The following is a 23,256-nucleotide window of genomic DNA, read 5'->3' on the forward strand; positions in this document are numbered from 1 at the left end:
CCCTGCTAGACATGGAGCTCTCTCATGGGCTGTAACTGGGTGATAAAAGTGGTGCTCCAAGTGCCAAAGAAGGGTGGGACTGGGATTAAGAAATGAGCAGTGATGGTGCAATTGGCTGTTTTCCCTTGAATGTGACTGTAAGAGCTGCAGGAGTGCAAGGTGTGTTCCTGTCCCCAGCATTTGGTTTGCACATGTCCTGGTCAGACACAGGTCCAACTTCCTCAGTCCTTGACACAACAGAGGGAGAATGAAGGACTGGCACTGTTAAGGTGATTGGTGTGACAGGGGTCAAACTGGGAAAACATTGGTTGATTCCTGAGTTTGTCTATTTGGCAAACTTCCCCAAACCTGTGCTAGGAAGAGATTGAGTCAAAAACTTGAGGCAGAAATGCAATTGAAAATTGGGGCTATTGACACTGTAATTGCTGAAACTAAATGTGTCCAAGCAGCAGCTCTTGTTGTGCAGGGAATAACTCCTGTCAGAGCAAGGGCCCGACTGAAGTGGCAGTTGCAGTTGTTCCTGTAGAATTCCAGGAGAGGGGAAGAGGGCAGAACCTGTAAGAATTACCCCTACTGTGGGATCTCTCTAGGTAAGTCAAAGCCAGTATCCTTTAAAATCAGAATGCCAGCTTGGATTAGTTGCAGTAAGAGCTGAATTTGCTCCTCCTGGTTTCCTTGTAGAAGGTGAATGCAAGAACCTGCCAAGCAAACCAATGGCCAAGGGGATTGATGAGTGCAGGACCTGAGAGAACCCCCTGAAATGACAACCTGGAGTAGTTTGCAGTCTTAGATTGCAAAGATGGCCTTTGCTGCATGTCCTGGAGCAAGGAAAGCCAAGAAACCTTTGCTTTTGCAGGAGAAAATGGGGGAAGCGGGAAGGAAGAAGAGAAGCCCCGTGACTCCTCCCTGAGCCCCAGACAGCCCAGGAACTGCCTCCCTGGGAATGGTGGCACGGGCTGGACTCTGGATTGCTCCCTCTGGATGTGTGGTAAGACTGTGATGCCAACTTTTCCAAGAGCCTGTAAGAATTTGCTGCCTTGGCTAGATGGTGCAAGGGCAACCTGTAAGCAGCTGAAGCATTCCCTGAGGAGAGCTCTGGGTCTGCCAGATGTGTCAGAACTGTTGGCAGCATTTTTGGTGGGGAGGGCAAAGAAAGGCCAAGGTGTGCAGTGACCCCCCTGAGAAGGGACTTCGAGTTCATGGCATCCCTGATGGTGACCTTTGTGGGCTGTTCCCCCTGTAGGGCAGGTGATAGTCCCAGCTATAGTGATGGGAAAAATGGTTAAAAGGGAGCCCCCAAATCTGGAAATCCTCCTGGAGGCTCTTGGCCAAGAGAGTTTGCTGAGTTCCCCCTGACAGAAGGACAGTGGTAGCTTTTGAGTGCTAGGAGATCCTTTGAATAGGTAGCCTTGAGTGTGTCCTTGTTGCCCCAGTAGGCCTTGTCCAACTCCCCATATTTCAGGTGATACACATACTAAAGTTTAAACTGGTCTTCCTAATCCTTTGTTGGCTTGAGGCTCTCCCCTGCAGGAACTCCAGGAACTCCTGGTGCCGCCTGGGCCGATGGATTGGACGCCCCAGCCCCTCCGTTCCTGCCCAGCCACTGGGGCCGTGTCGAGTGGTGGCACTGCCAGCCCTGCAGGTGAAGGGGAAAGGGCCTTTGCAGGTCTTGGGGATCCCATTTATAGCAGGTAAAGTTGCAGAACAAGGATGTTGGGTATGTTCTTCTTGAGTTAAGAAAGCTCCTTTTGATTGTTGAGCAGAACCAAGTGGATCCTTAAGAGTTCCCATCCGTGTTTGTGTCTCAGCCTGTGTTATGATTCAGGGCTGTCAGTTGTTGTCACTGAGGAGTCAAACTCTGCTTTAAATAATGAGACACTGGCCTGATGGCCAAGTATCAAGAGAAAATGTGGAATGCTGTCTGAGTGTTGGGATGTAACAAGAGCTAATCCTTTTTGCAGTGGGATGGAGCCTGGGAACTGCCCAGAGCTGAGCCAAGGGATTGAAAGGGACCAAGCAAGGGAGGTGAAGAAAGAAGGAAGAAGGGAACTGAGGCAGCAGCCAAGCAGCACCAAGTTCCTGTGTAAGCAGGTGAGTTGTGTTGAGGTTCCTCAGGCAGGCACTGAGGACTTGGAGGGTTCTAGACAGGGAAAACCTGGGAAGGCCCTCGGTGAAGCCCCACAGAAACCTGAAACCCCTGGGCCTTTTTGGGAGCCTGAGCTATTGCAGCCCTGGGGATGGCTTTGGTTTCCTTCTCTCCTCAGAGTAAAACTGTGTGGGAGAGTCTGTGATCTCCCTGATTTTTGTATCCCAACTGAAACGTGGAAGAAAGTTGACCTTGTGTAATGTCCCCGCTGACTTGGCCGGGTTGAACCCACAGGGCCAGATTGTTGTAGTGTGCAGGTTATTGTTTGTGTCTGAGCAGTTTGGGGTTTATTTGCCAAGGGAGGCTGTGGAATGTTATGGTGTTTTTGTCCCAATATTTGGAGGTAGTGCCCTGGATTAGTTGATTTCTGCCTGGCTCCCTGATGTCTGAGTTCTGAGGTGTACCAAGAACTGGTAGTTTTTGCAGTGGGATGTACCCTAGAAACTGCCTGGAGCTGAGCCAAGGAACTGAAAGGGACTGAGCAAGCAAAGTGAAGAAAGAATGAAGAAGGGAACTGAGGCAGCAGCCGAGCAACACCAAATTCCTCTAGAGCCAGGTGAGTTGTCTTGAAGTTGATAAGGTGGTCACTGAGAACTTTGGGGGCTGCAGGCACAGGTGAGCACCAGAGACCCCTGATGGAGCCCCTCAGAGACCTTATAAAGGTTTCTGTTCATGGGGACAGGTGTTGGGAATGTCCAGACTGTGGAACAGGAATGCAGGGAAGGAAAATGAGCCCTCCTGTAATGCTGCCCTCTCCCATCAGCTGCAGTGGAGACACCTCCGTGTGCCCTTTGGGAGCTGATTGCCAGGACACCCGGCGGGCTGGGATCATGGCAGGGTGTTGTAAGCAAGGAATGCCTGGCTTCTAAAACTCACCAGCTGAGCCTTAGAGGCTTCTTTGCAGAGCTGAGTTGAGGCAGCAGAATTGGCCCCCAGGAGGGACTCTGTGCCTGCTCTCCCGTGGCTCCAAGGGATCTCTGGGCCTTCACGCCGGCACCGAGATTTTCTCGGGAAGGGCCTCAGATCCCCGGACCAGTCTGGGACACAGGCAAGATCCCCCTGCCTTTAGAAATGAGGCCTTCTTGGGGCTTCCTGCCCGTCCACGGTGCTGGGTTCCCAAGAAGGCCTCTTGAAATGCCTTTTGGGCTGTGCATTGAAGCCCTGGCACCAAATTGGGCCCCTGGAGGGACAGTGCTGTTGGTGCCCCCCGGGCTGGGGCACCCCGAGGACTCCAGCGCGCACCGAAAGGATTATTCGGGGAGATCCTCGGGGTGCCCGGCCCTGGGGAGCTCAAAGCAAGGTCCCTGCAATGGATTCAGGCATTGCTGACAGTATCCCAGAGGTACCTGTCCCTGCTGGACATGGAGCTCTCTCATGGGCTGTAATTGGGTGATAAAAGTGGTGCTCCAAGTGCCAAAGAAGGGTGGGATTGGGATTAAGAAATGAGCAGTGATGGTACAATTGGCTGTTTGCTCTGGAATGTAATGGTGAGAGCTGCAGGAGTGCAAGGTGTGTGTTCCAGTCCCCAGCATTTGGTTTGCACATGTCCTGGTCAGACACAGGTCCAACTTCCTCAGTCTTTAACACAACAGAGGGAGAATTAAGGGCTGGCACTGTTAAGGTGATTGGTGTGACAGGGGTTAAACTGGGAAAACATTGGGTGATTCCTCAGTTTCTCTATTTGCCAAACTCACCCAAACCTCTGCTAGGAAGGAATTGATTGGAAAAGTTGAGGCAGAAATGAAATTGAGAGATGGGAATATTGGCATTGTAATTGCTGAAACTAAATGTGTCCAAGCAGCAGCTCTTGTTGTGCAGGGAGTAACTTCTGTCAGCAGCAAGGCCCCAACTGAAGTGGCAGCTGCAGTTGTTCCTGTCTTGTGGACCAGTGGAATTGCAGGAAAATGGACAAGGGCAGAATCTGTAAGATTTACCCCTAAGCCTGAGTCTCTACTGGTAAGGCAAACCCAGTATCCTTTAAAATTAGGAAGCCAAGCTGCCTTGGTTCCAGTAACAGCTAAATTTGCTAATCATGGTTTGATAGTAGAATGGGAATGCAAGGACCTGTAAAGAAAGGAAAGGGGCAAGATGATTGATTCCTGGGAGCAGGGGCTGGCAGACAGTGGCACTGGATGTTTGGTTGTGGTTGGGAATGAGCAGCTTGACGTCCCCAGGGTTGTCTGTGCTGGGGGTGGGTTTGGGTCCTGTGTGGCCACAGGTCTGTGCAGCAGCTGGAGCCTGGTCAGGTTTGGGGGCTGTGGTGTGCCAGGCTCCTGAGTCTGTTGTGCCTGTTTCCTTTCAGTGTCCCAGTGTCCCTGCTTGGCTGTTTGTTGCCCTGCAGGCAGAAGAGCCCAGGCCTGAGCTGGCTGAGTGTTGGTGTGACCCACAGTGGGTGTCCCCTGCCCTCGGGACAGTCCCCAGAGCTCCCTTTGGCATCCCCTGGTGAAGGGTGGGAGCTGCCCAGAGCCAGCAGCATCCAGCTGGAGGATCCAGGAGGATGCAGCTGATGTTGCCTGGGAGGTAAGAGGTGGGGGTGCAGGAGCTGGCAGGGGTGTTTGCAGGCAGAGGGAGGGCAGGAGCAGGAGAATTGCAGCTGCCAGCAGCTGGGTCAGTGCTGGATGGAGTCGGGGCTGGGAAAGGGCCCTGAGTGTCGGGGCAGGGGAGAGCCCAGGGTGGCCCTGGGAGCCCTGGGGCTGTGAACCAGTGCAGTGGGCAAAGGAATGGGCACTGGAGAGCTGGGCAGACAGCTGGGGGAGTTGCAGGGAGAACCAGGAGACTGGAATCCAGGAGCAGCAGCTCCTTGTGTGTGTGTGTAGAAGCAGGTGTACTGCAGCCCCGAGTGAGGTGGGAAATGAACCTCAGGAGGCTGGGAATGAGTCCCACAAAGTGGTTAAAGTGGGATGGACTCTTCCCAAGAGTATGAAAAGCTTTTCTTTAGTGTTGCTTTATCAATTGAAAACTGGAGTGAGTGTCGAGGTGTTGGCACTTGTTTTCCTGTGTCTTTGGTGAGGTGTTGACTCAGTACCTTTCTTGGAGCTGCTCTTGGATGAAGAGGTGCCCCCAATTCACCTGTAAGGTCTTGGTTTTCCTCCCTGCTTCTCCCAGCTCGTCCAGGAGATGGAGATCAAGTGCTACAGAACAGATGGCTCGTGGTGCTCCCAGAAGGAGCCTTTGTGCCTTCAGGGCAAGTTGTGGTGCCGCTGGAGCTGTTGGGAGAAGCAGAGGGTTGGCAGGGAGAGGCCTGGAATGATGTTGCTGTGGCACAGATGTTGCTCCCTGGCAGGTTCTGGGGTTGGATTCCTTGGCTGCCACTTGGCAAGGCCTGGAAGGGCCTCAGTTGTGTAGGGAACCAAACCTGGAATGGGAAAGCAAAGGGGGGGAGGTTCTGGTTTCAGAAAGGATCATTGCCTTCTCTTTCTGCAGGGACACTGAGCTGGTCCAGCTGTGGCAAAAAGAGCAAGTGGGCTGTGAAGGTTTGGAGCAGTCTGGAAGGTTCCTCATGCCCAAAGGATCCTGGAGGTGCAGCCCTGGAAGCGTCAGGAATAAGGACAAGTGCCCCAGTTCTCATGAAGCTCAACTGTGTAAAACATCTATGGAGCTAAAATTCCACAGCATTGAGCTGTTGGGTCCCAAATAATAGTGGGGGGAGAGGTAGAGAATCCCACTGGTGCTGGGGCTGAACTGTCTGCAGGGAGGGGGCAGGACTTGGCCCTGATGCCTGAGTGCTCTCCAGCCCCCCAGGCTCGATCCCAACTGTGAGCCCCTGGCTCCATCCCTTGAGAAGAGGGTGTTCCTGCAAGCCCAGCTGCTGTGCTGGTGTCCTGTGGGCACCTCCTGCCCTGACCTGCTGTGACTGTGTTTGTGTTGCAGCTCAATAAAGTCCCTTTCAGTGGTGGTTGTGTCATTTTGGTGTCAGTTCCTCTCCCCTCTTCCCCTGCCCCAGTGGCTGCATCACTGGCTTGTGCCTAAATGAACTCTTCCCTTGCAGCAGTTCTCTGCTGCTCTCAGAGAGGGGGGAGATGAGGCCCCTGAGCCAAGGGAGAAAGGATCCATCCAAGCCAGGCCCGTGCTCACCCCCTGCCTTCCTCCAGCCTCCCCTGTTTACAGTTCCCATCCCTGCTGGACACACACCCTGTTCCCAAACAGCCCCCCTTCCTGTTCTCTCTCTGTGTCTCCCCTCACAACTCCCCTCCTCTAATCTCCAGGTGCCAAGGCCCCTGGTTTTGAGGGGCATTCCTGGGCTGCTGTTCCCCTCCATTCCTTATAAATGAAGTGCCAAGAGCCCCAAGTGCAGAGAGGGCTGCAGGGAATCAGTGCCAAGAGCTGCCCGTGTCTGCCTGTGTTCCTGCAGTTCTCCTTCCTGTTCTCCCTGGGCTGGAGGGACCTGCCTGCCCTGGTTTGTTGGAGCAGAGGGATGGCATTAAATTTGTGCAGAAGGGATGTTCACAGACACTCATTTTCTGACAGGCAGTGCCATTTGCCTTCTGCCTTTCCCAGGTTTTTCCAAGGGCTGCCCAGCCCGGGGATCCGTGTGCTGGGACAGTGATTGGCAGGAGGAAGGGGAGCCTTGGCCTCCCCTGCCCAGCTCAGGTGGGTGGCACAGAATGGGGGTGGCCTGGCAAGGCAGGAACATATTTCTGAGTTCTGGAGTGCCTTGAAACCTTTCCCTGGCAGGTTTCTCTCCCTCATTTCCTGGGCTCCAGCATCCCAGGTGTCTCTTCCTTTTTCCAAAGTCCAATGGCAGAGGATGGACTGACTCACAAGGGGGGTTTGGAATGAAAAGGGTTCTGTTCCAATGGGGCAAGGAATGCAGTAAGAAAGGTGAGCCTCCTTTTAATGCCTGAAAGAGATAGGAATGAAAATGCTGGAAAAGGTCCCATTTTGTTTGGTGTCCCCCCTGGATTTTTTATGGCTAAAACTCTCTAGTGAGCAATTGAAGAGAAGGGTGAGGGGCAGGAGCCTTTGACTTGCCCAGTGCACTTAATTACCTTGTTCTCCTCTCTTCCAGGCCAGGACCAAGCCCTGATCCAGCCCAGCTCTGCCAAGTGCCCTGGGCTGTGAGCAGCCCAAGGCAAGAGGCTGCAGCCCCGCCGGCCGGCGCTGGGGGCTCCCGGTGCTGCCCGTGGGCTGGGGTAAGTCACAGGGACACGTTTCTCTCCTCCTGGGGTTGGCATTTGCTCCCTGGGCACTGGAGGTGTAAGGAAGGATGGAGTAGCAGGGAAGGGCAGTGTTTCCAAACTGTGTGAATGTTGCCCCCAGGTTTGGGCTGGAGCAGCGATGGGGGTGGTTGGGTTTGGCCTGGGCCGGTCGGGGTCAGCCATAAACGACCCACCAGCCCCTGAACCCTCACTGGACACGTCCAGCCCCTCAAGTTGTTAATTTTCAACAGAGGACAAAGTATTGGTAATTCCTTCTAATCTGTGGAGAATCTCCTTTGGGATGATCAACCAGAGAGTGTATCAGTGCAAAGCATCTTTTTAGGTCTTTGTTTGTTTGTTTGTTTGTAATTTCCTCTCTGGCTTCAATGAGTTTGGTGTGCTCCTGTTAAGGAAGCAGCGTGTTTTGATCTTGAAATTTGGGGTGGTTTGGTTTGTGTAGGGTTTTTTCCCCCCACTGACTCAGGCCTTCCATGCATAGTCCGTGTTGTCCCACAGGACTGCTTTGGTTCTGGGTCAGAGAGAGAAGGGAAGTGGCTTTTCCTCATCTTGGATGTTTCCAAGCAGAAGTGGGGCGTCCTCCTGCCCCTCCCCAAAGCACTGCAGGCACCTGGCAGTAGCTCAAGGCTGGCCCAGTTCTCTGAGACAGAACCATGGGGGAGAGGTTTAAGTGTTAATCACGTCTCTGGTGTCACTTGATTGCAAAGATTGGGTCCTACAGTCCCAGAGTGTTAAGGAAAAAAGGGAACTTCTGTTCTTCCCGGCAAACCTTCTGCTATTGCTTGTGCAGTGTTTGGGTTCTGTTGTCTGAGTTCCTGTCCAGGATCTTTCTAAGAGAACCTGTTAGAAATGTAGAGCTGGGGTTAGAATTTGGGTGTGTTCCCCACCAAAGTGCCTCCAACTCCTGATGGACTGGAGTGATGAGTGCTGTCAGCCCAGGTTATTTCTTAACATTGTGTGGCTTTCCCTGAGCTGTGGGTGAGGAATTGTGCAAGCAAGGCCTGTGTGCCCGTGGGTGTCCCGTGGGTGTCGTGTGGCAGGGCTGGGACAAGGACTCGTGCAGGGACCCAGCTGGCACTGGAGCTGCTGCCATTCTGAGCCACTGCCAAGGGCTGGGTAGAGACCATCTGGGAGGCTGTTGCCAGCATTCCATTGGGAGCTGGATCTCCCTCCAGCTGCAGCAGCCAGGGGAGGGTTCTTCCTTGTGCAGCCCAGCGGCTTCTGCTCAGCCTGGCCCAGAGTGGGGCTGGGGCAGGTTCTCCAGGGAACTGGAGCCAGCCCTGAACGGGGCTCTGGAGAGCAGGGAGCTGCAGGGACTGAGGTTTGCAAAGCTGGGCTGAAGCTTGTCAAAGCAGCAGAACATTCTCATTCTCGTGGGTTTGTGGAGCCCGTGTTGGTGCCCAGGAGAACTGGGTCAGACCGGGGTTTGTGGTCCCAGAGCTGCAGCCCTAAATGTGGCAGGCTGTGTGTGCTGGCAGTGAAGTGCTATCCCCAGAGGCTGATGGTTTCTGTCTCCAGGGATGCCCAGGACGCTGCTAATGCCCAGGGATCTGCTCTGGGTCCAGGCTGTCCGTGCTGGAGGGCCCTGGTGGCTGCAGTCCCTGAGCCCGCAGAGACAGAGAGAGCCCCGGCCCGAGTGGCCTTTGGCACCTTGTCCTGAATTTGGGGTGAGCCTGGGAGCGTGTGGAGGGTGAGAATGAGGGCTGTGCTTCCAGTGCATCATCCCTGGGAAGATCCTGTTGTTCCAGAGCGCTGGGGACAGTTTGGGCTTGGCAGCTTCAGAGCTGGGTTGGAGCAGCCCCTGGAAAGAATCAGGAGAGTGGAGGTTTGTCCTAGTGGTGCTTTCACACCCCACTGGACAGTCTGGGCTTTGTGGTTGAGGTTGTCCTGTATTTGCTCTGCAGATAAGGGGCTCTTCCCAGTTCAGCCCAGCAGATCCCAAGGGCTCTGACAGGAATATTTGTTCTTCCCTTCCCTTTGGGATAACTTCATCTCCAAACTGCCATGAGCAATTCCTGAATTTCTGCTGGAGAAAACCAAGTGTCAGAGGCAGTTTGCCAAGGAGCCCAGAAGTGTCTTTGGAGCAGAGAGAGCTGCCAGCTGCGTGTGCCTGTCCCCAGCCTGGCACTGCCCACAGGGACACACTGGGCACAGACCATGAGAGGGAACAAAACCACTGCCTGCCACAGGGTTTGTCCTGGGCCAGTCAGGCCTTGGGTAGGAATTGGACTGGGCAACTCCATCAGCTGCTCTTCCCCCACAAAGCACCATCCCCTGGGCATTAATGACCTGCCCTGTGCCCACCCCTCACTGTTCACCCAACTCAAACCAAAGCAAGGCTTGCTTTGCTTTGAATGACTTAAAATAACTTTAAAACAAAATAAATCACTTTTTTCTTCTTTTTTTTTTTTGTTTTAGATGCTGGAATTGCCTCTCTGGGTGTGTGCTGAGCTCTGGCTGCAGGGGACTGTCAGGCCTTGGTGGCTGTGAGTTCCTGTTCTTCTCCCTGGGAAACTGGAAAGAGTTATTCCTTGGATTGCAGAAATGTTTGGTGACATTTGTAGCTGCAACCTTGGGGTAATTTGGAGGGGACACAGCAACTGTTTGTGTAGGAAAAGGTGAGGTGCTGCAGAGGGGAGGGAGGTGCATTTTGGAGGGGTCCCACTGAGGGGGGAGTGGAGAGCCTGGGGCTGGAGTGTGAGTTATTAAACAGGGAACAGGGGAAGGATGCTTTGGAGGGAAACACTCAGGGAATGTGTAGGGATGGACTGGAAATTTGGGGTGTCAGGAAGAGAAAATCGGTGATGGAGAGGCAGGGAAATGTGGTAAAACTTGATCTCATCTGTAGAGGGCAGAATGACCATTTAGAGGTGCAGTGAGGCAGTCAGTGGTGGGCAGGGAGGGAAAATTCTGTTTGTAAAATGTGAGGTCACATGGAGCAGAGAGAATGTACATCCTGAGGTAAACTGGGGTAATCAGTTGTGGACATATGGGGAAAATTATAGGGGTAAACCTTGAGGTAATGTCCAGGGCAGAGAAGGAATATTTTGAGTAAAACTTTGGGGGTTTTGAAGGAGGTTATCTCCAGGGGAGAGAAAGGACATCATGAGGTCAACTGAGGTAATCAGTGGTGGCCATGTGGGGACATTTAGGGCAGAAATCTTTGAGGTAATCTCCAGGGTCCAGAATGAATCCTGAGAGGTGCAGAGGAGGCAATCAGGAGTGGACACAACAGCAGGCCCAGGGAAGGTTCTGGGGGTAAAATGTGTGGCAGTGTCTGGCAGAGAGAAGGAACATTTTGGGATAAACTCAGGCAGTCATCAGTGGACAGGTAAAACTTGAGAAACTCTCCAGGGTCGAGAATGAATATTTGGAGGTCCAAAGGAGGTAGTCAGTGATGAGCAGGTGGGGAAAGATTTGAGAGTAAACTTGAGGTGGTCTGTAGGGTAGAGCATGAACATATTTAGGTATACATGAGGTGATCAGATGTGGAGAGGTAGGGAAAATTATGGGGGTCAAACTTGAGCAAATCTGCAGAGCAGAGAATGAATATTTGGAAGTCCAAAAGAGGTAACCAGGAATGTGCAGGTAGGGAAGAGTTTGGGGGTTAAAAAAGAGGTAATCTCTAGGGGAGACAATGACTATTTTGTGTTCAAAAAGAGGCAATCAGGAGTGGGCTGGAAGGGGAAACTTTGGGGGTTAAAAAGGAGGTTCATTCTCTCCAGGGCAGGGAATGAACACATTGAGGTAACCTGAGGTAACGAGTGGGGACAGACCCAGAAAACTGTGGGTGTTAAACTTCAGGGAATGTGCTGGGAAGAGAAGGAATGTGTTGAGGTAACCCGAGGGTCTCTGCAGTGGCCAAGTAGGGAACATGTTGGGCTGAGCCCTGAGCTGCTCCTCTGTGGGGCGGCTGCAGCGAGGCCGAGCCCTGGCCCTGATTTGCCAGCCATGGGCAGGGGGCTCTGTGCCAGCCGGGGGAGCAGCGGGGCCCCCGTGGCAGAGAGGGCAGGGGGGCTGTGGAGCTGCCCTGGGGGGAGCGGGGGGTCCTTTCCTGGGCCGCCTCCAGCCCCCCTCGATCCCCGGGGCTGCGCTGCCCCCCAAGGCTGTTTGGGGCAGAGAGTGCTGCCAGCTGCGTGTGCCTGTCCCCAGCCTGGCACTGCCCACAGGGACACACTGGGCACTGACCATGAGAGGGAACAAAACCACTGCCTGCCACAGGGTTTGTCCTGGGCCAGTCAGGCCTTGGGCAGGAATTGGACTGGGCAACTCCATCAGCTGCTCTTCCTTCCCCCACAAAGCACCATCCCCTGGGCATTAATGACGTGCCCTGTGCCCACTCCTCACTGTTCACCCAACTGAAACCAAAGCAAGGCTTGCTTGGCTTGGAACAAGTTAAAGGAACTTTAAAGCAAAATAAATCACTTTTGTCTTCTTTCTTTGTTTTAGATGCTGGAATTGCCTCTCTGGGTGTGTGCTGAGCTCTGGCTGCAGGGCACTGTCAGGCCTTGGTGGCTGTGAGTTCCTGTTCTTCTCCCTGGGAAACTGGAAAGAGTTATTCATTGGATTGCAGAAACGTTTTCTGAAACCTGTCCCCTTTTTTGTGCCTTTTGCTGACACATCTTCTCTTTCTGCCATTGAATTTACAGCCTCCTTGCAGCTCCCAGTTGGGGAAACCTGGGATAACTTAGGAGGGACAGAGGTGACATTTTAATCTGCAAACTTGGGGTAATTTCTAGGGGATACAGCAACTGTTTGTGTAGGAAAGTGTGTTTAACCACATAGGCCCCAGTTATGTTTGCACCAGCTGGGGCCAGAGGTGCAAGGCAATCCAAAGCAAACCCTGCTCAGCCTCCAAATCCCAGGGGAAGTTCTCCAAGCTGCTCACTGAGGGACTAAAGATACATTGAAATGGAACCAAATAAGGGTGACTGTCCCTGGGGAAAGGCAAAAGGAATTGGTTGGGACTTGGATTGTCCCCTGGGGAGATGCTGGTTGCTGGCATGGAGAGAATGCCCTCCCTCAGGCTGCCGAGATCTCTCAGTGCAGCGGCTTTGGCCGACAGGGCAGCACAAAGATTGTTCTCTGCGCGGGGCCCAGGGTTGGGTTCCGGGCTCAGCTTTGCAGGTTTAGAGGAATTCTACCTACAGCCTGCAATTCCATGGGGAATTCCTGCTGGAACAGCCTCCCAGTGCCTCCTGGAGCCCGGCTATTCCCCTGCAGAGCTGCCGCTCTAAGGCCACGTTTGGCAGGAAGCAGCCACGGTTCCAGGTTTGCTCAGCGGGATCGGGACAAGGACAGGTTGATGTTCCACAGACTTTGCTGTTTGTAACCCTCCTGCCCCGGCCCCGCTGGTGTCCCTGGGGGGACTTGAGCGAGTTCCCTGGAATTGGGCCGATTCTCCGCCCCGGGCCGGGCTCCAGGGGATGTGTTCGCCCAGGAGAAGGCGGGGGCCGGACGCGCTCCCGGCCCGGGGCGAGGCAGCCCCTGGGCACGGGCAAGGACGTCTCTCCGGCCGGGAAGCCGCTGTCCCTTCGGAGCCTCGGGAGCGGCCCCGGCCAGTTCTTTTCCCGAGGAAAGGGATGCACATCCCTGCCTTCGGGGCACCTCGGCTCTGACCCACCTGTTCAAGCTGTCCACGGGTTCTGTGGTTGCGGTTGGGTCCCCGAAAAACTGCGGATTGCCTCCAAGACCAAAGCCTTTGCCTGGGAGCGAGGGATCGCTCCGGACTCGTTTGGCTCCTTTATCCCTGGAAATGAGCTCGGACGTCGCACGAGCACCTTTGCAGCCGTTGGGTGAATCCCGGACGGGGCCGGAAAACCTCCCTGAGCGCGGCAGTGATGAATTGGTGCCCGTCCCCAGCCGGGCACGGCCCAGCCGGCCACGCTCCCTCGGCCCGTGGCTGCGAAGGGCTCATGCAGAGGAGGGAGAGCTGCAGAGATTGAATAAAAGTGGATTTCCTGACTCGATTTCCCTGCGGTCCTTCCGTCCTTTGACTCGCGCAGCAGCGTCCTGTTGGAGCATTTCTTGGTTTCCTCTCCTGTAGCCGTTTCCCTCCCAGGCAGGACCTTCCCCGTCTGCAATTAAAGATGAAACGTTTCAATGGGATTTTTAAAAACCAGAGGCTTTGCCCCGGGAAGGGTGCGAGTTGCCGAGGAAGCGGGGGAGAGGAAGGAGAGCCTCATGCCTCACCTGGCAGGTGTCAGATGAGCTGCCCCTTCTGGATGGCAGGGCAAAGAACTGCTGTCGGCAATTGCCGAAGGTCCGCAGGCAGAGCTGGGAGCAGCCTGTGCCCGACCCGCGGCACGGTCAGTGCCGGCTCCTGGGGCTGCCTGTGGACAGACACAGGGACACGGGGACAGACGGGCAGCTCTGCTCGGGGTCCTAGAGCACGGGAGGAACGAGGAAAGGGCTGCCCCCATTCTTCCCTGCCCCGGTAGGGCCCCGGCTCCCCGCGGCCGGAGCGATCCCGTGGCCGGAGCCCCGGCGGGCCCCAGACCCCTCGTTCCCGGAGGACACTGCGGGCCGGAACCCCCCGCAGCCGCAGGGAAGGGGGAGGCGGGCGATGTTCTCCCCGGGGAGGAGGTGTGTGCGGTGGCCTCGGGGGTGCCCGAGCGCGGGAGCTCAGACCTCGGGGGATTGCGGGCAGCGCTGCGGACCCGGCGGGCCCGGGGGTCCCGGGGCCGGGCCGGCGTGTCCCCGCTCCCTGGCCGGTCCCAGCCCCGGCTCCGCGTCTGCACGAGGAAAGCGCCGCCGTTCTGCCCTGGCCGGGCCCCGGCAGAGCCCCGGCCCGAGCGGCCCCGCCGGGATCGGCCCCAGCGCCAGCCCCGGAGCGGCTCCTCCCGCCCGCGGCAGCGGGACACAGGACCGATCCCGGTCCCGGTGCCCGTCCTGATGCCGAGCCCCAGCCCAGCCCCAAGCCAACCTCGATCCTGCGGTGCCGGTCCTGAGGCCGAGCTCCATCGCCAGCCTCGCTCTCCGGTGCCGTCCCCGCTCAGCGGCCCGGGCTCGGCGCAGCGCCGGGAGCAGCCCCCGGGCCGGGGCTCCAGCCCCGAGCGCCGATCGCTGCCACAGCATCCCGGGACGAGTTTCCTGCATAACAGCGGGCCGGGCGCGGCTCTACCGCTTTTGAGGGGCGCGGGCGGGGCGGGGCCGGGGCGGGGCCGGGGCGGGGCCGGGGCCGGGGCAGGGCCCGCACAGGTGCGAGGGGAGGGGCCCGTCCAGGTGCGCGGGGCGGGCACGGGCGGGGGCGGGTCGGGGCGGGGGGTATTTAAGGGCCGGAACTCACCCTCGCTCCCGTTTGCTCGGGCAGTGCGCGGAGCGGCAGCAGCGCCGCGGGGGCCTCGCTCTGCCGCGGCTCTTTTCCTTTGCTTTTCTTTTTCCCTTTTCTTTTACTTTTCCCGGTTTTTTTGCTTTGTCCCCTCCCTTCCTCCCCCCTCCCCCCCCCTCTCCACCCCCCCCCTCCCGTTACCCCCAAACCCCCTCTCTCTCCCTCCCCAACCCGCTCGTTCCCTGCACCCCCTCCCTGCCCCGCAGGGGCAGCCCGACCCCCCCAGCCCTCCTTCCTGCCCCTCCGTCCTCCGCCCCCCCCCGGCCCCCCAGCCGGCCTGGCCCCGCTCCCTCTCCGGCCCCTGCTGCCCACCCCGCCCCGCCCTGCCCTCCTTCCCGCCCCTCCGCCCTGCCCGGCCCCGCACGCCGCCTGCCCCCGGCCCCTGTCGCTGCCCTCCTGCACAGCCCGGCCACCCCTGTCCCCCGCTCCGTCCGTGCCCCCCCGCCCGTCCCGTCCGTCCCCCTGTCTCCCGTTCCGTGTCCCCGCAGCCGCGGGCTTGGGGGCGCCGGTTTTAATAAAGCCGCGAGGGCCGGAGCCGGCGCCCCCCCTGGATCCCCCCCACGGGGCCGGGCCCGCTCGGCGGGTCCCCCCCTGCAGTTGCCAAGCACCGCCCGACACCGCCGGGGCTCCGGCCCGTCCCGACATCACACGGGGGGCTCCGCGGGCGGGGGGCAAAGGGGGCGGGTTCGCTGTCGGCAGTGGACTTGGCGGTGTGTGGAGATGTGCGGGTCCATTGCCGAGAGCGACCCCGCGGGCTGGGGGGGACTTGGGGAGGGGCCCCCTCCGGAGGAGGGGGTCCGGGGAAGGGGGGGTGGGAGGGGGGTGGGGAGGGCAAGGGGGGGTGGAAGGGAGAGGGGGTGAGGGGGGTCGGAGGGGGGGGGGTTGGGGGTCGGGAGGGGGTCGGGAGGGGGCTGGGGGGTTTGGGGGGGAGGGTGGGAGGGGGGTTGGGAGGGGTGGGGGGGGACCGGGGGGGGTAGGGTGGGGGGGGAGGAGGGGTGGGAGGGGGGGGGAGGGAGGGGGGGAGGGAGGGAGGGGGGGGTGGGGGGGAGGGAGGGGGTGGGACGGGAGGGGGGGGAGGGAGGGGGGGAGGGAGGGGGGTGGGGATGGGGGGGGGAGGGGAGGGGTGGGAAGAAGGGGAGAGAGAGGGTGGGGAGGGGGGGATGTGGGCGGCGGATGCCCGGATTGGTGAGAGGGGCTGGGGCCCATTTGCTCTGTGTTTGTGTGGTTGTACACACTTCTATGTTTAACGTTTCAGAGTGACATGAGGCAGGGGGGCTTCTTCCCACCGCCCCCCACACCCCCCGCCCCCCTCCCCCCCACCCCACTCCCCCCCGCCCCCCACCCACCCCCCCTCCCCACCCCCCCCCCCCCCCCCCCCCCCACCCCCCCTCCCTCCCTCCCACCCCCCCCTCCCCCTACCCCCATCCCTCCCCCACCCCCCCTCCCCCCCCCCGCCCGCCCCCCCCCCTCCCGCCCCTCCTCCCTCCCTCCAACCCCCCCTCCCTCCCCCCTCGCTACCCCCCCCCCCCTCCCCACCCCACACCCCCCCTCCCCACCCCCACACCCCCCCTCCCCCCACCCTCCTCCCTCCCCCAACCCTCCCTCCCTACACCCCTCCCTCCCTCCCCCCACCCCCTTCCCACCCCCCCACTCCCCGGACCCCCTCCTCCGGAGGGGGCCCCTCCCCAAGTCCCCCCCAGCCCGCGGGGTCGCTCTCGGCAATGGACGCGCACATCTCCACACACCGCCGCGTCCATTGCCGACAGCGAACCCGCCCCCTTTGCCCCCCGCCCGCGGAGCCCCCCGTGTGATGTCGGGACGGGCCGGAGCCCCGGCGGTGTCGGGCGGTGCTTGGCAACTGCAGGGGGGGACCCGCCGAGCGGGCCCGGCCCCGTGGGGGGGATCCAGGGGGGGCGCCGGCTCCGGCCCTCGCGGCTTTATTAAAACCGGCGCCCCCAAGCCCGCGGCTGCGGGGACACGGAACGGGAGACAGGGGGACGGACGGGACGGGCGGGGGAGCAAAGAAGGAAGCGGGGGACAGGGGGGGCCGGGCTGTGCAGCGGTGCAGCGAGGGGGGAGCAGGGGCAGGCGGGGGGGCCGGGTTGTGCAGGAGAGGAGTGACAGGGGCCGGGGGCAGGCGGCGTGCGGGGCCGGGCAGGGCGGAGGGGTAGGAAGGAGGGTAGGGAGGGGCGGGGTGGGCAGCAGGGGCCGGAGAGGGAACGAGGCCAGGCCGGCTGGGGGGCCAGTGGGGGCGGAGGACGGAGGAACAGGAAGGAGGGCTGGGGGGGTCGGGCTGCCCCTGTGGGGCAAGGAGGGGGGGGCAGGGAACGAGCGGGTTGGGGAGGGAGAGAGAGAGGGGGTTTGGGGGGGAGGGTGTGGGGGGTAGGGGGATAGGAAGAGAGGGGACGAAGGAACGGGGACAAAGTAAAAGAAAAGGGAAAAGTAAAAGAAAAGGGAAAAAGAAAAGCAAAGGAAAAGAGCCGCGGCAGAGCGAGGCCCCCGCGGCGCTGCTGCCGCTCCGCGCACTGCCCGAGCAAACGGGAGCGGGGGCGAGTTCCGGCCCTTAAATACCCCCCGCCCCGACCCGCCCCCGCCCGTGCCCGCCCCGCGCACCTGGACGGGCCCCTCCCCTCGCACCTGTGCGGGCCCTGCCCCGGCCCCGGCCCCGCCCCGGCCCCGCCCCGGCCCCGCCCCGCCCGCGCCCCTCAAAAGCGGCAGAGCCGCGCCCGCCCCGCTGTTGTGCAGGAAATTCGTCCCGGGATGCTGTGGCAGCGATCGGCGCTCGGGGCCGGAGCCCCGGCCCGGGGGCTGCTCCCGGCGCTGCGCCGAGCCCGGGCCGCTGAGCGGGGACGGCACCGGAGAGCGAGGCTGGCGATGGAGCTCGGCCTCAGGACCGGCACCGGAGGATCGAGGTTGGCTTGGGGCTGGGCTGGGGCTCGGCATCAGGACGGGCACCGGCACCGGGATCGGTCCTGTGTCCCGCTGCCGCGGGCGGGAGGAGCCGCTCCGGGGCGGGCGCTGGGGCCGATCCCGACGGGGCCGCTCGGGCCGGGGCTCTGCCGGGGCCCGGCCAGGGCAGAACGGCGGCGCTTTCCTCGTGCAGACGCGGAGCCGGGGCTGGGACCGGCCGGGGAGCGGGGACACGCCGGCCCGGCCCCGGGACCCCCAATCCCGCCGGGTCCGCAGCGCTGCCCGCACCCCCCGCGGGATCGGAGCCCCCGCGCTCGGGCACCCCCGAGGCCACCGCACTCCTCCCCGCGGAGAACATCGCCCGCCTCCCCCTTCCCCGCGGCCCCGGGAGGTTCCCGCCCGCAGTGCTCCCCGAGAACGAGGGGTCTGGGGCCCGCCGGGGCTCCGGCCACGGGATCGCTCCGGCCGTGGGGAGCCGGGGTCGTGCTGGTGCAAGGAAGAATGAGGGCAGCCCTTTCCTCGTTCCTCCCGTGCTCTCCCGAGCAGAGCTGTCTGTCTGTCCCCGTGTCCCTGTGTCTGTCCACAGGCAGCCCCAGCAGCCGGCACTGACCGTGCCGCGGGTCGGGCACAGGCTGCTCCCAGCTCTGCCCGCGGAACTTCGGCAATTGCCGACAGCAGTTCTTTGCCCTGCCATCCAGAAGGGGCAGCTCATCTGACACCTGCCAGGTGAGACCTGAGGCTCTCCTTCCTCTCCCTCACTTTCTCGGCAACTCGCACCCTCCCGGGGCAAACCCTCCAGTTTTCAAAAATCCCATTGAAACGTTTCATCTTTAATTGCAGGCGGGGAAGGTCCTGTCTGGGAGGGAAACGGCTACAGGAGAGGAAACCAAGAAATGCTCCAACAGGACGCTGCTGCGCGAGTCAAAGGACGGAAGGACCGCAGGGAAATCGAGTCAGGAAATCCACTTTTATTCAATCTCTGCAGCTCTCCCTCCTCTGCACGAGCCCTTCGCAGCCACGGGCCCGAGGGAGCGCGGCCGGCTGGGCCGTGCCCGGCTGGGGACGGGCACCAATTCATCACTGCCGCGCTCAGGGAGGTTTTCCGGCCCCGTCCGGGATTCACCCAACGGCTGCAAAGGTGCTCGTGCGACGTCCGAGCTCATTTCCAGGGATAAAGGAGCCAACCCAGTCCGGAGCGATCCCTCACTCCCAGGCAAAGGCTTTGGTCTTGGAGGCAATCCGCAGTTTTTCGGGGACCCAACCGCAACCACAGAACCCGTGGACAGCTTGAACAGGTGGGTCAGAGCCGAGGTGCCCCGAAGGCAGGGATGTGCATCCCTTTCCTCGGGGAAAAGAACTGGCCGGGGCCGCTCCCGAGGTTCCGAAGGGACAGCGGCTTCCCGGCCGGAGAGACGTCCTCGCCCGTGCTCAGGGGCTGCCTCGCCCCGGGCCGGGAGCGCGTCCGGCCCCCGCCTTCTCCTGGGCGAACACATCCCCTGGAGCCCGGCCCGGGGCGGAGAATCGGCCCAATTCAAGGGAACTCGCTCAAGTCCCCCCAGGGACACCAGCGGGGCCGGGGCAGGAGGGTTACAAACAGCAAAGTCTGTGGAACATCAACCTGTCCTTGTCCCGATCCCGCTGAGCAAACCTGGAACCGTGGCTGCTTCCTGCCAAACGTGGCCTTAGAGCGGCAGCTCTGCAGGGGAATAGCCGGGCTCCAGGAGGCACTGGGAGGCTGTTCCAGCAGGAATTCGGCAGGGAATTGTGGGCTGTAGGTAGAACTCATCTAAACCTGCAAAGCTGAGACCGGAACCCAACCCTGGGCCCACAGCAGAGAACAATCTTTGTGCTGCCCTGTCGGCCAAAGCCGCTGCACTGAGAGATCTTGGCAGCCCGAGGGAGGGCATTCCCTGCCTCCCAGCAACCTCCATCTCCCAAGGGGACAACCCAAGTCCCAACCAATTCCTTTTGCCTTTCCCCAGGGACAGTCACCCTTATTTGGTTCCATTTCAATGTATCTTTAGTCCCTCAGTGAGCAGCTTGGAGAACTTCCCCTGGGCTTTAGAGGCTGAGCAGGGTTTGCTTTGGATTGCCTTGCACCTCTGGCCCCAGCTGGTACAAACAAAACTGGGGCCTATGTGGTTAAACACACTTTCCTACACAAACAGTTGCTGTATCCCCTAGAAATTACCCCAAGTTTGCAGATTAAAATGTCACCTCTGTCCCTCCTAAGTTATCCCAGGTTTCCCCAACTGGGAGCTGCAAGGAGGCTGTAAATTCAATGGCAGAAAGAGAAGATGTGTCAGCAAAAGGCACAAAAAAGGGGACAGGTTTCAGAAAACGTTTCTGCAATCCAAGGAATAACTCTTTCCAGTTTCCCAGGGAGAAGAACAGGAACTCACAGCCACCAAGGCCTGACAGTCCCCTGCAGCCAGAGCTCAGCACACACCCAGACAGGCAATTCCAGCATCTAAAACAAAGAAAGAAGAAAAAGTAATTTATTTTGCTTTAAAATCATTTAAAGTTGTTCCAAGCCAAGCAAGCCTTGCTTTGGTTTCAGTTGGGTGAACAGTGAGGGGTGGGCACAGGGCAGGTCATTAATGCCCAGGGGATGGTGCTTTGTGGGGGAAGGAAGAGCAGCTGATGGAGTTGCCCAGTCCAATTCCTGCCCAAGGCCTGACTGGCCCAGGACAAACCCTGTGGCAGGCAGTGGTTTTGTTCCCTCTCATGGTCTGTGCCCAGTGTGTCCCTGTGGGCAGTGCCAGGCTGGGGACAGGCACACGCAGCTGGCAGCACTCTCTGCCCCAAACAGCCTTGGGGGGCAGCGCAGCCCCGGGGATCGAGGGGGGCTGGAGGCGGCCCAGGAAAGGACCCCCCGCTCCCCCCGGGGCAGCTCCACAGCCCCCCTGCCCTCTCTGCCACGGGGGCCCCGCTGCTCCCCCGGCTGGCACAGAGCCCCCTGCCCATGGCTGGCAAATCAGGGCCAGGGCTCGGCCTCGCTGCAGCCGCCCCACAGAGGAGCAGCTCAGGGCTCAGCCCAACATGTTCCCTACTTGGCCACTGCAGAGACCCTCGGGTTACCTCAACACATTCCTTCTCTTCCCAGCACATTCCCTGAAGTTTAACACCCACAGTTTTCTGGGTCTGTCCCCACTCGTTACCTCAGGTTACCTCAATGTGGTCATTCCCTGCCCTGGAGAGAATGAACCTCCTTTTTAACCCCCAAAGTTTCCCCTTCCAGCCCACTCCTGATTGCCTCTTTTTGAACACAAAATAGTCATTGTCTCCCCTAGAGATTACCTCTTTTTTAACCCCCAAAGTCTTCCCTACCTGCACATTCCTGGTTACCTCTTTTGGACCTCCAAATATTCATTTTATGCCCTGCAGATTTACTCAAGTTTGACCCCCATAATTTTCCCTACCTCTCCACATCTGATCACCTCATGTATACCTAAATATGTTCATGCTCTACCCTACAGACCACCTCAAGTTTACTCTCAAATCTTTCCCCACCTGCTCATCACTGACTACCTCCTTTGGACCTCCAAATATTCATTCTCGACCCTGGAGAGTTTCTCAAGTTTTACCTGTCCACTGATGACTGCCTGAGTTTATCCCAAAATGTTCCTTCTCTCTGCCAGACACTGCCACACATTTTACCCCCAGAACCTTCCCTGGGCCTGCTGTTGTGTCCACTCCTGATTGCCTCCTCTGCACCTCTCAGGATTCATTCTGGACCCTGGAGATTACCTCAAAGATTTCTGCCCTAAGTGTCCCCACATGGCCACCACTGATTACCTCAGCTGACCTCGTGATGTCCTTTCTCTCCCCTGGAGATAACCTCCTTCAAAACCCCAAAGTTTTACTCAAAATATTCCTTCTCTGCCCTGGACATTACCTCAAGGTTTGCCCCTATAACTTTCCCCATATGTCCACAACTGATTACCCCAGTTTACCTCAGGATGTACATCCTCTCTGCTCCATGTGACCTCAGATCTTACAAACAGAATTTTCCCTCCCTGCCCACCACTGACTATCTCACTGCACCTCTAAATGGTCATTCTGCCCTCTACAGATGAGATCAAGTTTTACCACAACATTTCCCTGCCTCTCCATCACTGATTTTCTCTTCCTGACACCCCAAATTTCCAGTCCATCCCTACACATTCCCTGAGTGTTTCCCTCCAAATCATCCTTCCCTTGTTCCCTGTTTAATAACTCACACTCCAGCCCCAGGCTCTCCACTCCCCCCTCAGTGGGACCCCTCCAAAATGCACCTCCCTCCCCTCTGCAGCACCTCACCTTTTCCCACACAAACAGTTGCTGTGTCCCCTCCAAATTACCCCAAGGTTGCAGCTACAAATGTCACCAAGCATTTCTGCAATCCAAGGAATAACTCTTTCCAGTTTCTCAGGGAGAAGAACAGGAACTCACAGCCACCAAGGCCTGACAGTCCCCTGCAGCCAGAGCTCAGCACACACCCAGACAGGCAATTCCAGCATCTAAAACAAAAAAAAGATGAAAACAGTGATTTATTTTGCTTTAAAGTTCCTTTAACTTGTTCAAAGCCAAGCAAGCCTTGCTTTGGTTTCAGTTGGGTGAACAGTGAGTGTTGAGCACAGGGCAGGTCATTAATGCCCAGGGGATGGTGCTTTGTGGGGGAAGGAAGAGCAGCTGATGGAGTTGCCCAGTCCAATTCCTGCCCAAGGCCTGACTGGCCCAGGACAAACCCTCTGGCAGGCAGTGGTTTTGTTCCCTCTCATGGTCTGTGCCCAGTGTGTCCCTGTGGGCAGTGCCAGGCTGGGGACAGGCACACGCAGCTGGCAGCTCTCTCTGCTCCAAAGACACTTCTGGGCTCCTTGGAAACTGCCTCTGACACTTGGTTTTCTCCAGGAGAAATTAAGGAATTGCTCGTGGCAGTTTGGAGATGAAGTTATCCCAAAGGGAAGGAAAGAACAAATATTCCTGTCAGAGCCCTTGGGATCTGCTGGGCTGAATTGGGAAGGGCCCCTTATCTGCAGAGCAAATACAGGACAACCTCAACCACAAAGCCCAGACTGTCCAGTGGGGCGTGAAAGCACCACTGGGACAAACCTCCACTCTCCTGATTCTTTCCAGGGGCTGCTCCAACCCAGCTCTGAAGCTGCCAAGCCCAAACTGTCCCCAGCGCTCTGGAACAACAGGATCTTCCCAGGGATGATGCATTGGAAGCACAGCCCTCATTCTCACCCTCCACACGCTCCCAGGCTCACCCCAAATTCAGGACAAGGGGCCAAAGGCCACTCGGGCCGGGGCTCTCTCTGTCTCTGCGGGCTCAGGGACTGCAGCCACCAGGGCCCTCCAGCACGGACAGCCTGGACCCAGAGCAGATCCCTGGGCATTAGCAGCGTCCTGGGCATCCCTGGAGACAGAAACCATCAGCCTCTGGGGATAGCACTTCACTGCCAGCACACACAGCCTGCCACATTTAGGGGGGCAGCTCTGGGACCACAAACCCCGGTCTGACCCAGTTCTCCTGGGCACCAACACGGGCTCCACAAACCCACAAGAATGAGAATGTTCTGCTGCTTTGACAAGCTTCAGCCCAGCTTTGCAAACCTCAGTCCCTGCAGCTCCCTGCTCTCCAGAGCCCCGTTCAGGGCTGGCTCCAGCTCCCTGGAGAACCTGCCCCAGCCCCACTCTGGGCCAGGCTGAGCAGAAGCCGCTGGGCTGCA

General features: G+C 58.8%; 4 long non-coding RNA genes across 4 annotated transcripts; 3 read left to right on the forward strand and 1 right to left on the reverse strand.

Annotated features, from left to right (window-relative positions):
- Window positions 1-606: 606 nt before the first annotated feature.
- Window positions 607-22,872, forward strand: LOC116788695. The gene is made up of 3 exons (XR_004357732.1): window positions 607-988; window positions 10,737-10,743; window positions 22,861-22,872. It is a non-coding gene; the product is annotated as an uncharacterized LOC116788695 (long non-coding RNA).
- Window positions 2,044-5,563, forward strand: LOC116788681. The gene is made up of 3 exons (XR_004357709.1): window positions 2,044-2,091; window positions 2,573-2,702; window positions 5,252-5,563. It is a non-coding gene; the product is annotated as an uncharacterized LOC116788681 (long non-coding RNA).
- On the reverse strand, window positions 13,006-13,808 carry LOC116788691. The gene is made up of 3 exons (XR_004357727.1): window positions 13,495-13,808; window positions 13,268-13,379; window positions 13,006-13,127 (listed from the first exon to the last, which is right to left on the reverse strand). It is a non-coding gene; the product is annotated as an uncharacterized LOC116788691 (long non-coding RNA).
- LOC116788694 lies at window positions 18,150-18,513 on the forward strand. The gene is made up of 2 exons (XR_004357731.1): window positions 18,150-18,268; window positions 18,383-18,513. It is a non-coding gene; the product is annotated as an uncharacterized LOC116788694 (long non-coding RNA).
- Window positions 22,873-23,256: the final 384 nt, after the last annotated feature.

Source organism: Chiroxiphia lanceolata, chromosome 6, assembly GCF_009829145.1.
Source record: "Chiroxiphia lanceolata isolate bChiLan1 chromosome 6, bChiLan1.pri, whole genome shotgun sequence".
Classification (NCBI taxonomy): Eukaryota; Metazoa; Chordata; class Aves; order Passeriformes; family Pipridae; genus Chiroxiphia; species Chiroxiphia lanceolata.